Source organism: Anneissia japonica, unplaced genomic scaffold (genome assembly GCF_011630105.1).
Source record: "Anneissia japonica isolate Jap-2015-1 unplaced genomic scaffold, ASM1163010v1 scaffold585_len4108843_cov191, whole genome shotgun sequence".
Classification (NCBI taxonomy): Eukaryota; Metazoa; Echinodermata; class Crinoidea; order Comatulida; family Comatulidae; genus Anneissia; species Anneissia japonica.
The window spans coordinates 769306-788148 of record NW_022716829.1 but is presented as its reverse complement, the minus strand read 5'-3'; the positions used below and the strand labels follow the sequence as shown (position 1 = coordinate 788148).

The 18843-nt window shown below is 32.8% G+C and overlaps 1 protein-coding gene across 1 annotated transcript in view; it reads right to left on the bottom strand.

Annotated features, from left to right (window-relative positions):
• The window catches only part of LOC117109848 (partitioning defective 3 homolog), a gene marked incomplete at its 5' end in the record, with an annotated part of 82273 nt that overhangs the window by 62630 nt on the left and 800 nt on the right, over nucleotides 1–18843 (bottom strand). The window lies entirely within an intron of this gene.

Sequence of the window (18843 nt, the reverse complement as noted above, 5' to 3'; positions counted from 1 at the left end):
TAATAACTTTTTTTTAACCGAGGTGAACCTTTGCCTCATATCATACATAGCCAACGGAGGAAAGTGAGCTCAAGATGTTTGTATTCTTAGCATCCACAGAAGGATGAATATGACCTTATTATTGAAAAGTGAACATGGTGGAACTGAAGTGGTGATGTATGTCAATCAACATTTGTAATATGCAGTTCAAAAACTAAAGTGCACGAACATTAAGAGCACAAGTCAGGAAGAATCTACTAGAAAAGGTTAGCCTATGTTATACTATAAATCCAGGCCAAAACAATGATAGAATACCTGTATCTCAATAATAACCTTCGCCGAGATATTTTGACAAATCCATTAGAGAATTCTACTAATTGTGTGTTAAAAAATAGCAGTAACAGTAGAGCATGTTGTTCAAGATTTGAGTAACCTAAAGAGATGAGAATGTATGCTTATAAGTTCAGCAAGTATTCTTGTGAGTTCAACATATATGCTCAAGAGTTGAGCATGTATGCTTGTGGCTTGAGTATGTATGCATTTGAGTTAAACATCTATATTTGAGAATTCATTTATACGATCAAGAGTTAAGCATGCGTGCTTTGGAGTTCATTACGTACCGTATACTCAAGATTTGAACATGTATGCTTGGGAGTTGAGCATATATGCTTGGGATTTGAGTAAGGTAGGTTGGAGCGGCGTGATCTGTTTGATTTCCAGACATTGAGGTCAGGAGTTTGAACCTCATGTTGCCCATTCTTGACCGGCCATGCATAGATACCCCAGCTTGAATAAATGATGTTGTAAAAGTGGCATATTTTCATGTTTCCGTCTCAGATGCAAGTAGGCTCTGGCCCATGGATTAGCTAATTTGGAACCCTCTTGAGTAGTGACACCTGAATTAGCTATAGTTTGCTATCGTACTATATAAATAAAAAAGTATGCTTAGGAGTTGAGCATGTACTGGTATTCTTGGAGGTTGAGCATATTTAGCAAGCTTTAGAGTTTAGTATGTTGAGCATAATGCTTGGGAGCTGAGTATATGCTTGGGATTTAAGCAGGTATGCTTAGGATTTGAGCATGTACTGGTATTTTTGGGGGTTGAGCATGCTTTGGAGTTGAGCATGTCTACTTGGAAACTGAGGAGTTAAAAATATGCTACAGATTGAGTTGCACATACAAGTGTATATTTTTGCTTGGTTAGCATCCCAGGGAGCTCACTTGCATACCAACCAAAAGGAGGGGAGGGGGCACTTCAAGACATGTGACACTTCTGCTACCTACAGTATTTTACTGATAATTATTACGCACTTGAATTACCTTTTATAGAAATCGCAATATGCTCTAAAAAGACGACAAGAAAAAGGCCATTCAATCATGCCAGACAGGGTGCAATATTTGTACTGGTTCCAATGGTAAACAGTTTTCCATTCGTTCGCCATCTCTGCCGTGGCTATGTACCAAAGGTAGGCTTAGCATGGGGTTTAGCACCCAGTCTTGCTAAAATACCCACTAAAATCGTGTGGGAAATTATGACACTTTTGATACGGGATGGGCTGGGGACTTTGGCTACAAATTTTACCCCAGTTATTTCCCACACTTGTGCTACCAAGTCCTCGCAAATATACCCCATAAATGCTGCAACTCCTCCATATTTGGGCTACCAAGTCTTCGAAAATATACCCCGTAATTGCAGCACCTTATCGTATAGAAATATTTAGGATTTGATTTGAACCTCCACAGGTATTTAGTTACATATAATTCCTTTATTCTTTAAGCACCTTTATTACTATTTTTCTAAGTTGTACTGTATGTTACATACTGTAGAAAATATAAGAAATGAAATTAATATCTTTAAAGAAAAGTAAAATATAAATCACAGGTAGAATTTTGGAATGATAATATTGACATATCTTACAGGTACATTATATATCTTATGGTTTTTGTTTCATTTTATCACATCAAACTCTTTGATGAATAATATAGGAAGGTTAACTATCACATTGCTTGAATATTTAAAATATAAACTTTTTTTAGTAAATATTTAAAATTATCAGTACAGATACAAAGTATGCAATATTCTTGTACTATACTGTACATAGTATAATTGAACTACTTAATATTATATAATAATTTCTATAATTCTTCAAATTTGATTGACACTGACAAAATGTTCAATGTTCCTTTTGCTACAGTATAACTGATCCCTTTTTTATCTATTATTTGAAGCTGTATTTTTATTTTTTTTAAAGATTTTTTTTTGTTACAAGGGGTTGTAAACACTTAGAGTGCTATGGTGTTTTGCTGTTGAATAAATAAATGAAAATAAAGTGAAAACTTGGAAACGGTATTAGTAAAAATGACCGAAACACATGAACTATTTCATTACACTACTAATGGTCTTTGCATTAATCCTTTAATCCTTAAATTAATCCCACTGTTAGCATAACATGCTAAGGCTAGTCAAAGCTGATGTTTATCTTTCTGGAATGCATCAGAAAACAACTTTACAGGTACAGCAACTAGTGGTGGATTTAAGGCTCAACGTTGATTAGGCTTTCGGAAATTTAACGGAAGACAACATGCTGGGTTTCAATGGTAAGAATCTGCACTGATTGCGTTGCTGATATTGTGCAACTTAGCAATAGAGCATTAAGCACTGACCTCTCCTATTAAAACGCAATTTAGAGGATTGTAAAAGCATTATCATCCATTTCTAGATATTAATTTGAAGATAAAGTTTATTTTATCTTTACAATCATCATCCCATAATGATAAACAAATATTTTAACATCCTTGCTACTATATTTACTTTGCATAAATCTCTCAATCTCATTAACAATCTACAAAAAATCAAATCCATTTTGTGATTATTATTATTATTATCTTATTATTATTATTATATTTCCAAATTACTGTTATGCTAAAATAATCGTGCTTTTGATCATGAGTTATATTTCTTTATTTTTTATTTTTCGTACATCACTATTAATGATACAGCAATAACAACAAAACATAATACTTCATCATTCTCATTGTCATACCCACTGTCAATCACTATGCTCATTATTAAGAAATTTAGGATTCTGGCAACTATTAACATCAACATCATTATTGTGAGCTAAAATGTCATCAGCAGCATCTCCATCACCTTCACCTTCTCAATTATACCAATATTGTCATCACTAATTACTGTATCATCAAAACTGTCATCACCAAATTCTTCACCATCCATATTGTTAACCACATCCCATTTGTCATTCTAAATATCAACAAAAACAACACCATGTTCTATGAATATCTTTCAAAATCTACATTAACTTATTCTTATCTGCAATACTGTACTCTTCAAATCATTGTCAATAACATTCTCATCTTCACCATAAAGGAAAAATCATACCACTACAGATCCAGAGTCAGCGATACTAGCTAGCACTAGCTAGAACAACAAACTATAACTTTCAACAATCAATGTGCTCATCAGCTAAAACATTACTTCTTAACAACCAGCTTTTCCATGCTTATGAGTCACAAGCTGTGACTGTATACCGTAAATCCTCGAAATGAAGCCCTTGCCTTCTTTTTTTTTGTGTGTGAATGGGTTTCTTATCGAGTCTACTTAGTTTTTGTTTCGTTTTATCACATCGAACTCTTTGATGAACAATATACTGTAGGAAGGTTAACTATCACATTGCTTGAATATTTAAAATATAAACTTTTTTTAGCAAATATTTAAAATTATCAGTACAGATACAAAATATGCAATATTCTTTTACTATACTGTACATAGTATAATTGAACTACTTAATATTATATAATAATTTCTATAATTCTTCAAATTTGATTGACACTGACAAAATGTTCAATGTTCCTATTGCTACAGTATAACTGATCCCATTTTTATCTATTATTTGAAGCTGTATTTTTATTTTTTTTTAAAGATTTTTTTTTGTTACAAGGGGTTGTAAACACTTAGAGTGCTATGATGTTTTGCTGTTGAATAAATAAATGAAAAAGTGAAAACTTGGAAACAGTATTAGTAAGAATGACCAAGACACATAAACTATTTAATTACACTACTATTGATCTTTGCATTAATCCTTTAATCCTTAAATTAATCCCACTGTAAGCATAATATACTAAGGCTATAGTTAAGTCAAAGCTGATGTTTATCCTTCTGGAATGCATCACAAAACAACTGAGTTACAGGTACAGGAACTAGTGGTGGATTTAAGGCTCAACGTTGATTAGGCTTTCGGAAATTTAACAGAAGACAACATGCTGGGTTTTAATGGTAAGAATATGCACTGATTGCGTTGCTGATATTGTGCAAATTAGCAATAGAGCATTAAGCACTGACCTCTCCTATTATAATGCAATTTAGAGGATTGTAAAAGCATTATCATCCATTTATAGATATTAATTTGAAGGTAAAGTTTATTTTATCTTTACAATCATCATCCCATAGTGATAAACAAATATTTTAACATCCTTGCTAATATTTACTTTGCTTAAATCTCTCAATCTCATTAACAATCCACAAAAAATCAAATCCATTTTGTGATTATTATTATTATTATCTTATTATTATTATATTTCCAAATTACTGCTATGCTAAAATAATCGTGCTTTTGATCATGAGTTATATTTCTTTATTTTTTATTTTTCGTACATCACTATTAATGATATAGCAACAACAACAAAACATAATACTTCATCATTCTCATTGTCTTCATACCCACTGTCAATCACTATGCTCATTATTAAGAAATTTAGGATTCTGGCAACTATTAACATCAACATCGTTATTGTGAGCTAAAATGTCATCAGCAGCATCTCCATCACCTTCACCTTCTCAATTATACCAATATTGTCATCACTAATTACTGTATCATCAAAACTGTCATCACCAAATTCTTCACCATCCATATTGTTAACCACATCCCATTTGTCATTCTAAATATCAACAAAAACAACACCATGTTCTATGAATATCTTTCAAAATCTACATTAACTTATTCTTATCTGCAATACTGTACTCTTCAAATCATTGTCAATAACATTCTCATCTTCACCATAAAGGAAAAATCATACCACTACAGATCCAGAGTCAGCGATACTAGCTAGCACTAGCTAGAACAACAAACTATAACTTTTAACAATCAATGTGCTCATCAGCTAAAACATTACTTCTTAACAACCAGCTTTTCCATGCTTATGAGTCACAAGCTGTGACTGTATACCGTAAATCCTCGAAATGAAGCCCTTGCCTTCTTTTTTTTGTGTGTGAATGGGTTTCTTATCGAGTCTACTTTTGCAAAGTAAACAGGGGTACTTCTTTTCAAAATGACTGCTGTAAATTTTGTAAATTTGTACAATGAAACAATAAATAAGGCCAATATAACATCAATCTGTATCACAGAGTATTTAACTGGCATTAAGTCATATAAACTACTGTATAAACCAAGCTTGTTTTTAATTTATTTTGTTTTTTGAAATTCATGTAGTGTACAGTGCTATGTACTGTACTATTTCAAAATGAAGCCTGTGCTACACTTAAAAAGAAGCTCATGGACTTCTTTTAGAGGCTAATTTTGCAAACTAATGAGGGGGACTTCAATTCGAGATGGGCTTCATCTCAAGATTTAAGTCCATTGGGCTTCAATTCGAGGTACTGATTATACAATAATGATCACATTGGTAGTGATATCAAGATAATGATCACAAGATAATGATCACATATTTGTAAAATCATTAGTGTAATGATCATATGATTATAAGTAGATGATGACCACATTTTTGTGATTACAAAAATGATCATCATTACTGTATTATTGTCGATTATCTCGATTATATTATATTGGTAAGATTATCTATTCAAAGTTCACGTACTACGAACACACGGATGCGATCACAACGTTGTGATCATAATCAAGATGATGATCACAAGGTTGTGATCATTAAGACAATGAACACATGGTAAGTCTACAGTAAAACCATAGATTTCTTTCTCTATGCTGAACAATTGGGCATCCATAACTTAGTCAAGATGTATGATACTCACATGACAGATGATCTTCAGCTAACACGCACACACCCTTTCAACACTCCTCTTGACTTGGCTAGCATTTAAACACAAGCGAACTAGAGAAATCACATTTGATTTAGCAAACTAGCATTATATTTGCCAAATAGGTGCTACTGTATCTCTACTTACTGCTCTGAACGCTTGAATGATTTCAAAGAATCTAGCTAATATGAGATCAGAAAGCAATGTTCCCAATGGGTTTTATCTAAAATAAAGATGCTAAGCTTATTTATTTGATGTGCAAGAAAGCACACAGATTTGGTTCTCAACCTATATCTACATATTTTTAGGTAGAATTGAAAGACTAAAAGTAGTGTGATGAAAAGATTGGAAAATTTTGGAAAGGAAGAACGTTCACGAAAGTGAATCAAGCAATATTTAAACCAGGTTTAAATAAAGATCAGATTAGGACCTGGTGAAAAAGGTGAGTTATTTACCCGAAATTATAGAGGCCTACAAACCTGATAGGTAGTTCCAGAGTTATAGCATATAATTTTTTTTTTATTACCAAAAAAATATTACAATATGAATTTAAAATATAACAAATGTTGAAGTTAACACCTTCAATATAAAAAGTTACTTGAGGTTAAGCAAGTGACAGATAATTATTAATCATGGATGGTTTGATTAATCACGTAATCATTAATTAGAAGTATCACTTTCATTTTCTCATCTCTACTACCAAACAACATGATTAATAGATTCTGTGACCCAAGAAATATGCATAGATAGTGGAAACTCTAAATAAGACAGCCTCTATAAAGGGACCACCTTCCCCTGCCCTGGCAGCGAAACTACTATCCTAAGATTGTGCTCAAACATTAAGAACGACCTATTAGAGACCATTTTCTTCTGTGCTGACAGTGGTCCCTTGATATACTTTCTACTGTACTGCAGTAGCCAATATCTCTCTAGGAAGTTTCCTTTACTTGACTAATACAATTAAAATGGGGAAATATAAAGCATAAGGAAAGCTAAGGAAGGTTTTGAAGCAGCCAGGAGATGTTAGGAGCATTTGATCTGCCAGTCAGGTATCAGCTAGAAGAAAAAATTCTATAGAATGGTTCTGAAACTATTCTTGTCAACTGGAAAATTTACAGCTACTGCATATCAAAACTCAACTATCTGTGACAATGTTAAAGATTTACAAGCCACCACTGACTAAAATACAGACCAGTAAAAGTATGAATGTAGGACACGATTCAGATATAGGCCCATCTATGGAAAGTCTAAGATAATAAACTAAAAACATTAAAACAAAAATGAAATACCTTTTACTTGGTAGTCACATAGTTGTTAATGTACCTTTCAATTAACCCTTAGAATAAGTACACTTTTCCTTATGAATTAACACTTATACAATAAATAGAATCCATTCATACTATTTTCATAGAGTCCTAGAATATGCTGGTACCAGCAGAAAGTTTTTAACTCACTCACTAACTTAATATGAATGAAATGAAATGAAATAAAGTTAATTTTTTTTTAAACTGTCTCACTGGAAGATTCTTTTAAAGGAGCAAGACAATATTTTTAGAGTTTCTACCACAGACTATCTTCCTGGAAGTTTTGAAGTGGCCTAATTCTAACTTACATTTTTCTAGGAAACGAAAGACGGATTGACACATTGTTAAAAGCTAAAGGGTTGGGAAGAAGATGGATGATTGAATAAATTTGACAAGACGAAATATTTAAATGAGGTTTATGTTTATGAAAGGATGAATGCAAAACTATGGAGATGGGAAGTGCATAAATATAAAACAGGCTAAACAACATCGACATGAAAATTCTCCAAAATCTTGAGAATCAATACAAATGTGCGAAGGAATTAAAAAGCAATTAAGATTATAAGGCAATGCACTCCATCAGCTGCAAGTAGGTCAGGCTAATCTTAAGATTATCCATCATACACCACTAACCTAAAAATCTTCAGAACATGCTTGAGGTTAAAAGATGGTTAAAGCAAGGAGGCAGGCTTCGGAGGAAAAGCATTTTTTAAATTTTTTTTAAGACACAAAAAGCATATTTGATGAAAAAGCTGGGAGCAATTAATTGACTGCTTTCGTTAGATATGCTTTTGTGTCTTAGAAAGACTGGCTTTATTGTTGATTTATTGAAATAAAAAAACCCTAATTTCAAGTCATACCGTACAGGCTCTGTAGTTGCAGTGCAAGTAATCAATTTGTACAATGTAACCGACAGTGGTGAGCCATGACCCTACACTGACAATTTCAGAAATTACACTATGGAATACATTAATGCTTTTAGTTTGATATACTTGGTAACAATGCATCTGAAATCATTCAATACAAGTTTATTAACTTGAGACTTATTACAAGGTACTAGAGAGGTAGCATTTAAGTACCCAGGGAGATAACATGTCAGGAACTGGAGATTTATAACTGCTAGCCAGTTACTTCTTGAATAGAGTTGATGATGCAAGTCCCACTTAGCTTCTGGAAAAAAACTGAATAGGTACACCCATGACAGATAGGACAAGGATGGTGTCTCACCTTTACACGCCCCACAGGTCTACTACAGTCAAGGTTTCATCTGCACAAAATAGGCCACCAAATCATGATCTGGTATAAGTGACATGTGATACAACTTTGAATTTTAAAACAATACCTCAAATTTTCTTTTCTAGCTAGTCACATCAACACTTGCTATAAATTAATTTTGCCCCTTCTCCAAATAAAATATTTTCTATCACATTAAAAAGTTCTGTAAAGTTACAGAGTTGAGCTTATGCATCCTACAAAAATGTAATAAACACTGATAGGCAACTAAACCACCTTCCAAACATGACATTTATATAATTATGCAAATTTGCAATACATACATTCTTCACCAAGTATTCATTATTGAAATATAACATTGATATTAATTGAATCTGGAACCACTGAAATATTTTGCAAATGAACGTCTTAAGAAGTTGTTTCTGTAATTATTTAAATCAAATTTAATTTCTAACAACTATGGTTTTTTTTATTGTTATAGTACTGAAATAAGCAGACAGAAAGTACCAAATCTCTTTTTATTTTATGGTGGCCCTGAAAAGGGCCGTTTGTTTTGAGTATTTATGGGGCGTACATAAAACTGAGGGTTCGTATAACTAGGGTACGTAAAAATGAGGTTCTACTGTACTGTCAATACATGTTCAATACAACTAAATGAACTAATCAGAATTTAATGATAAAAGTCATCAACAATATCATTAGTGTCTGTAACTTCTTTTTCATGACAACCATCTGAATCTCAATACTGACTCTGCGAAATAATCCTTGAATCAAAAAGCCATTAACCACCAGCATAATTTATGTGTACATACATATTTATGCTCAACACAAGGCGCAATCAATGCTTAACAAACCCCTGGGGTGTTGCAACTTCAATTATGTAAAAAAATTATTATGATGAGCAAAACAAAGAGCTGAACCTCAAAAAGTGCATGTCCACATGAAAAGAATACAGTATGAGCAAAAAAAGAAGTTACATTAAGTTTGAAATCTTCATCTAGCAATGTGTTTACTGAAATTCATTTTAATTTGTACGAACATAAAGACATATCTTGATACATTTTTACCAAGATTAAAAAAGGTTAAAACTTCTATCATCAATACAGTTGAACCTATGCGGGAGACATAGTTGTGTAACCCCCCCTGCAATTTAAAGATGCGATTTATCAACACATCCATCTTTTGACGAAAGATAAAACTAGTTATTACAATAGAAAGCATTTTTAATTTAAAAATTGCTTGGCGTTGACAAATCTCATGCCAGGTAGGTGTTACGACTCAGGTCAAAGGTTTCTATAATACTGCAAGACTATTAGAAAGATGTCACAGGTGAATAATAAAAGATATTATAGATGAGAATACTTCTAGAAAGTTTAACACCCTTCGACAATTATGAATAATTGCCATGTCATGAGTAATGTGAAAGGGAAGTTGGAAAGAAGTTCATACCAGGTGTCACATTCCACGGTAATCTACATGTTAGAGAGTATGCAACACCTTTGGAGTCTTAATCAGTGATCTATAAAACTATTGAAATGAATTGTTCTTCCCAATGCAATATACACAAGATAAATACGACCATTTAAAAACACTATACACTTTAGAGAAAGGTGCAAAAATGGAGTTTCTTATAAAGTATCTGGAATTAATGTTTATGTCTTCACACTTTTTTGATATAGTTTGTTTATTACTGTACAATGGTTCAATAGTGCGGTATCTGCAGCTTTCAACTACACTTTGTTTTATATAAGAACCAGCAAAATTTTGACCAGGCTCAGTGTTCTTATTTTTTGGCCAATCAGGCTCAAAATGTTCAAAATTTTAAAGCAATTTCAGCTTCAGTGTTCTTAAAAAATGTGTACTATATTATCAATCCAGTCAAACAATGTATACCAATACCAAATAAATACATTTAATTAAAAAAACAAGTGTTTGACTCATTCCTTTGGTATGAAAGGTTGAGTTGCTTACCATTGGTGACTCTGAAAGATAAGAAACTGATTTGGTTAAATTTAAGGTAAATCAAACTGGCTGTTAATAAATATCCCAATGCCAAAGATTACTTGACAACCACTCAATCAATTAGTAAATTCCTTCAATTAATCACTCACCCAATCATAACCCAAAAATATAAAATCATCAACCAATGGATAAAACAGAACTTGATTTTTTGAATCTGAAGTAGAGTATAATGCCAAAACTTTCACTCTTGGTATCTAGCTATTTCACAAACAAACTCCCCTTAAGCCAGTCTGCGTCTATGCTCTCTGCTGATGTCCTTTGGACATTCTACAGTAAGCTTGTAACCAACTATGAATAGCAAAACAACCACAAATCATTAGTTGTCATCAATCTTTACACTCAATGCATTTTACTGTAACCTGCATAAACTATAAGATTACCATGGAAACAGCACATGAGTATGCTCAAGTCTCCAGCAAAAGATTTAAAGAGATTTTTTTCTCCTGACTGAATTCAACCATTGGTTGTTAAGAAGCACTCCTTCCAATCCCAGGGTCATAGGTTCAAATCCAGGAAATCTTAAGGACTTCATGCTCATATTGTAAAGTGAACAAATAGAATATGAGTTGCTTTGTAAATGAACCAGCGACAATCATTTTGCTACAGGAAGCCAAATCATCCAAGCTAGTAATGATTACATGATTAATTGTTCAAGGTGCATAGCCACAACAAAATTTATGCTTTTTATGGTGTCTGAAAACTTTTTATAGAAGGCAGACAAATTTTAAAAATATAATTCATCATGCTTTCTTTTTCCTAACAATCAATTTCAAGTTTAACCTTGCAATTGATAAAATAAATTGAGAATATTAAATTTCACATCTAAAGCCAATTAAGAATTGCTTTTAAATAAACTCAAATTTTACTGTTCTTATACAGGGTTAAAATAATAATTTCTACCTGGTGTATGAAAATATTCTATGGCATTTTAAAACATTCATTAGAACATTAATAAATAAGGATTCATATAGAACATTAATAAACAAGGATTCATTAGAACAATTATAAACAAGGATTCATTAGAACATTAATAAACAAGGATTCATTAGAACATTAATAAACAAAGATTCATTCTGTAAGCCCAAGTAAAATAAAATCGTTTCTAATCCTAATACAGTATTTTGAAAAAAGGTAGAAAGAGGGCACTTTTTTTTTAACATCCGATGGCAAATACAAGATGGTCAATGGGAAACAGTTACTACTTTCTCACTTTTAACAAGTAGACACATTGAAAGCAAATAAAAGCACTAGACATGATTCATTCCATATGTATCCCAACCATGAATGATCGAGAGAGAGAAATTTTACTGACGTGAGTTAGCAAGATATTTGTACATTTCATAAAATTTAAAAAATTAAAAAATCAAAAAAAAATTGGTAAGGCAGAGAAAATGGATGAGCGAGGAGACGGGAAACTAGTAATTTGTTTTATTTTGCCTAATAATAATACTGTTGAAGTTATTGTTTAATGATTGGATGTGAAATTTTTTTTTAAATGATCATATCTACAGTATTGTATATAGACAGCATTAAACAGTAGGCAAAAATGCATAATTCTTATCAGATTTAAATCTTTGAGCTGCAATTGAGAACTGCATAACAAGTTGTGATATTAACATACTAACTTGCATATTGATGGATTTAATCATGTTTGCCTTGTCCCTTTGCGAAACATCTGTTACGATTCCTAGGATTTCTGTCTATACTACTATCAGTATCATGATCAAAATTCATCAATGTACAGTACAACAAAAATGTATCAACAACTAATTCAGATTAGTAGAGTGAAAAGATTCAAAATCATATATTATTGTTCTTTACATACTTTTTAGGGAAGCAGTTAAAAAAATTCCATCATCATTATCATCATCATCATCATCATTATTATCATCATGCTAGATATAATAAACAAAATCAGGTGATATTAATATCTAAATTAATACTAGGGGCCTAATGTTCTTCTGTGTATAAAATAATCAGAATGCTGTAAAGTTAACTGACCCACTCTTTATTATTATACTTTGATATTGCACACTTTCTCTTTAAAAGTAAGACTACTTTAAGAAAGAGCTTGGGGGTTAATTCATTACCAGAATATCGTACTACCTACACAACAAAGATCCTTGGCCTGGTGTTTGCATGCATGCTTTTGCGGTCCACTGACCACTGTGGATGAGGTTAGGACCTGTACAAAACATTCTGCACAAGGGAATTTTAAATCTGACATAAGATGCCATGTTAGACACGTTCAAATTTACCTACCAGATTTCTTGTAGTTGGTATCCTTGGCCTAATGTCCAGGTTTTTTGCGGTCCAGTGCTAAAAGCGTGGGCTGAGGGCATTGGCTGGATAGCCTATGGGCATCAATGTAGTTGTGCAACTTAATTGGAGTACAAATGACTTGTATTGCAAGTGCATTGCTAGTAGTACTACTGTAGGTCAGCAATTACTGGCTGAAGATACTGGACAGGAGTCAAGGTAATTATCCCATCTACAGTAAATCATACTGTAGCAATGGCTGCTCTGACAGCTAACAACACTGACCTTCTACTCACCTCAACCTTTGCAAGTGAAAAATTTCGTTCACTTTTAATTTAATCAAATATGTTCATCTAAAAGCGATAATATAATCTTTGATAGCTTAGCTATCCATCAATTGCAAACCATCTTGATTCCTTTATTTTCTACAGAATTTTATTTTTTTATTTTATAGGATTTGCAGTATACTGTAGCGTGCACATCCAGAAAACTGCTAAAGCACTTTCTCCCCCTAGTAACTGGATACAGAACCAATCATACACCTCCTCTGCACCCTGGGGAGTATTCTTAGTTACAGTAAGCGTGTACTCAACAGTACTAATTTCAATCCTAATCATTCACCTCATACCAAGTACCCATTTATTCTCTTGGGTAAAGAGGCAAATGCAGACAAAGGTCCTGTTTCTGCTGCCAAAAAAGCACCGTAAATATACGGTATTTTTAAAATACGGTATATTTTTTTTTGCAGCAGAAACGGGGCTCATAAAAATATACCATATTTTTTATACCGTATTTTCCCCACTATTTTTGTAGAATTATTCCGGTATTTTGCAACAGATACTGTATTTTTCATACCCCATTTTTGCTGCCAATAAAAATACCATATTTTGTGCCGACTCCTGACATGATGTCAAGAGCAAGAGCATAACGCGGGCGGGTTGTTTTGATTTTTTTGTCCTGGAAAAGCGAAAAATAATGCGAAATGTGGACTGAAAATACTACGATATTAGCCAATACTAAATAACACCAATAATTTCTAGGCTGTAGCAGAAGTTGGGGTGTAAAACTTCCTTCGTTGCAACTTTTAATTATAGATGAAACAAAAATTACAACATTCTTTAAAGAAACCATGTTTATCGTGAGCAGAAAAAAAAACTCACTACACAGGTCAATCCAAACTTCCGTCTCACGAAAAAGACATGTTGGGTAAAAGAGGACCTTTTAAACAAGACCACCCAAGAAGTACTTTTAGCAGAAACGGGACGCTGGATTTCAGATACCGTATTTTATACGGTATATTTTATACCGTATTTTTAGGAAAAGCAGCAGAAACAGGCCCAAAGTGTCTTGCCCAAGGACACAAGCAGTGTGACGAGGATTGGTCTCGAACCCCCAACCTTCTGATGGAAATTTCAATTCCTTACAGACTGTGCCACATGCTTCTACAATGCTGTTCTCAACCTTCAACCTCGCTGATGGTACCTTTCATTCACAAAGTATTACATTTGAAATCTAACAAATTTTTCTTCTCTTTGCCTACATAATATAAATATAATTCATACTTCCTATCTGGACTCATATTTGCACTATTAGTTGGGATAAGTATTTGTCCAGACTATTTTGCACAAGGACAATTTTGCCTACAGCTGTTAAGAAGTAGTGCTTGCCAATGTCAAGGCTTTAATAGTGAACCATATAACATGTTTTAATAATAGATCAAGAACTGAGTAAACATAAAGCATAATCAATATTGTATGACAATATTGTTTACATTAAAAATAAACACATCGTTATTAGAAAAGCACTAGGCTGATGCAGTGTGCCATTATATATTGTACTGTAGAATTATTGATTATTCATACAGTGAACATTAATCTTATAAGTATTTCATGAATACACCTAAATAAAATACAGTAATGACAAAAATGTGCTGTGATATTCATGAAAAAGGCTGTGATGTACTATACAGTGGATCATATAAAGGAATCAAACAGTTTGTCAAGTTTAAAAATACTTTTTGATTATTTTCAGAAATATCTTTCAAATATCTGGATTTAATTTCTACACTAGGTCTATGGAATACTGTATATCATGAGTACAGAGTACTGTAGTTAACCTTTTTTTTTCTAGAGTTAAATAGATTAACACTGTGAATAATCCTCTATTGGTATTATATTTTCTTTATAATATTAATAATGAATGGTTATTTACATTTTAGAACACTTTCAAGAGAGTACAGTACAAACTTACTCTTTCCCTTGAGCCCTGTCTCCAGTACCAGTATAACAGCCAATACCAGTAAAGGCTACTGCGCATGACAGATCTCATAAAACCTGTGAAATGTACACATGGGGTGGGACTGCCGCTCTAGGATGTTACTAATCTTTCGCAGTCTCTTACAAACACAGGAATTTATTGGTACACAGAGGAATGATGTTCAAAAGAGCATGTACTGTATGGTGGTGTCTTCAGAATAATTTCCTAGCTTTAAACATGTGTGAATATCATTATAAAAATACCTTATTAATGTTTAATTTTAAAAGATGTATGCCATTTAACGTAACTAACTAAAGTGTCAGTTACACATTCCGATGTGATACCACAATTGGTACACCCTGTCTATACCTGTATTAACATTGAGAATTAGGACATGCGATGCCACAGACAAATACAGGGTTAAAAATCCAGGATGTTTACATTTGACAATTATGTGGATGAATATGGGATCATGATGTAAACACAATGGAATTCCACTTTAAAACCTAGAGGGTCTGATTAATTGGTTAATGATAAAAACATATTGGCACTTGAATGCAAAAAAATAGTTCTCTAATAATTATTACAACAGTGAGACCAACTGCTGTTAATGTCAAAGGTCGTACAGCACCCCGCTAACCACAGGTCACTGGTTTTCATCACATGCAGCATTACATCATGATGGACGAAAAATTGGAGTTCAACAACATACAGTAGACATCTTCTGAGCTACTTTCAATTGGCTTTTCGCCATGTTCACGTCATTGTCGAAAACAAAATATCAGATGATGGCACAATAAATGGGGGCTGAGCATACCAGTATAACAGCCAATACCAGTAAAGGCTACTGCGCATGACGGATCTCTTAAAACCTGTGAAATGTACACATGGGGTGGGACTGCCGCTCTAGGATGTTACTAATCTTTCGCAGTAAAAAAAAAACTTTCTACAGTAGAGGACTAGAAATTTCACCTCATCTGATAATATAGATCTTGTTAATACAATGTAAAATGCAGTTTGATCAACAGGTTTTGAGTGATGATGAAGCTTCCATCCTACTGTAGATCAACAGGTCTTAATAACGGACAGTATCACGTCATTCCACAAGAATTTGCGTGACTGAGTAAATGACTACTGACCCAAGAAGATTTACAATACATTATTGTAGCTTATGGGTCCGATATTATTATGATTAATATCAAGCTTGTACAGTAAGAACGTACTGTAGTTCTGAAGAATTTCTGAATGGACTACTGTATGGATGAATTTGGAAGTAAATAACCATGACGATACTGTCGATTATTTATTTTAATATCAATAATGTACATACTTTGTATGAGGTGGAGTAGAAAGCCTATTTCTTACCAGTTCAAGTACAGGCTTACAGTAACAATATCACTACAGTATAAAATTCAACATGGTCAAATGTATTGGACATAATCATACAAAGAGATTGCATTCTACAATGCAACATTGTACAGTAACCATGCTAAACGTAGACTAGAATCTGACATGAGATTTCTATGAATGAGTGGATTATATACAGTGGTAAGTCGAAGAGCAGGCATGCGTTATCCGCCAACATTTGTTGAATACTGTGATAACTACGAAATTATAATACCAGTTGATCTGCAAACCAATATCCAAATGATGAACAACTTGAAGAAATAAGAAATACTCCATTACTCATTGAATAGGAAACTATCAAAAGGCTAAGTAGGCCTAAAGTCATTGAGAAAAGTGACTACAAACCTAAAAGCATAAAAAAGAGCTAAATTTATACTACAGTGTAACAACATTTAAATTATAAAATATCGTAGCAATTAGCATGATAAGAAAATGTACAGTGGCATGAAAAGATCATGTGGTGTGAAAGAATAATGCTGTAAACAAGGTAGAAGAAAAGGTTTTTTATTTAAACTAAGTATGCTATGTCATTATTAGATTGTTATTTAGAACTTGTACTACGCCTTTTGCCAAGGGATGGTGCAATAAAAAAAAAGATAACCAATTGGCGATCAACGAAGACACCAGAAATGAAAACAAAACAGAAAATTTGGATAGTTAAGTGAGATATACGTATAAGTGAGAAAAAATGTTTCTTGAGAAGAAAACGGAAACTGAGATAACTAGAAGCATGTTGTACATGTAACTCACTAGGAAGACTACTCCAAAGCCTAGGTTAATTGAAAAGGCCCTATCACCAGCCTTCTTATTAGACTGAGGTATATACTGTACGAAGGCAAAGTGAACCAGATGAATGAAGATTATAGCCATGGCGATATTGTTGTCTAGAAATAAGTGTACAGATGTAAGCAGGGGCACTCTTTTGGCAACAGTAGGTTTAATAATAATTTTTAAACAAGAATTTTCGTAACTTTATAATAAAATTAATAAAAGCAACGAGCGCTTGTGTAGAGTAGGCCTACTTGAATATAGGTTCACTGTAGTACTGTACTAAGTAGTATAAGATTGTAAACACTCTGCGATCTCAAGGTAAACCAAACACTTCACACTCTACTGTATTATGTTCAAGTTGACTGAAGATATTATGAAGAACTGTAAACATCATCATTATGTTGGTTTAAACACCATGATAATAGCATGAAATAAATTACAAATAACAACAATGAATTCCTTCGACCCCAGATAAACAAATATTCCCTATATTACAACCATACAACACTTTAGTAGTAGTATGAATCACTGTCATTTACTGTAATATTACTATAGAATAATAAATACAATGTTGTTTGTTTCTTCTTTCGCTGTTCTTTAACCAAGTGGGGAAGGTGAATAAACAAGGTGTTCTTTCATGTAATAAGGTGTAACATTACAAATTACAATATTAAACACAAAAAGATCAGCTTTCATTAGTCTAAGTTTAATAACTATTAATGAAAATACTGTAGATCTCATCATGTACAGTACTATCATTTAAGTACTCTGTAATATTTAAGATAATTAATCCGTTGCTAAAATACTGTTTATATTAAAGTAGATAATTTAAAAAAATAAATAAATAAAATTAAATAATATGTGTAGTTTAGTATTACAATACTGTAGCTTAATGAAAATTTAACATCCTTTCTAGCAGCCAATAAGTTTAGAAAGCAAGTATACAAAATTCTGAGGGGTTGATTAAACCTATAGAGGGCATACTTTCATCATTCAGACCTGATTCCAGCCTTAAAAAAACACATAGGACCACATGGAGTAGAGTTTTATATGAACCTAAATATACAGTAGGTCTCCCTCTAATTAAACTCTTCCAATTAAAAAACCACCTCCAATTAAAGACCACTTTTCACAGGTTCCAAATTAACAATGTCTTTTATGTGTATTATTTTAATTAGAGACCAAAGCTGTTGAAGATCATAGAAACCCCAACCCCAAAAATGGTCTTTATTTGGTAGGAGACCTGTAGAAGGGAACGTGGAGATTTTTACAGTAAAACCAACAAAATGTGACTCTGTGCCTATATATCTAACACAGGTACGGATATTTTCTGTCATTAAGAATGGATATTTAGTAGGCTCACACCATACTGTACACTTATTAACATCAATTAATATACCTCATTGTTGATAATTATCAGTAGTAATAGAAATTGCTTTCATAATTCAATACAGCTACAGTACAATTAAACAAAATAGTCTGCAAATGGAAACATGATGTTCTGCATTAAGCGACATTAATTATGCGGTCTTATACACATCT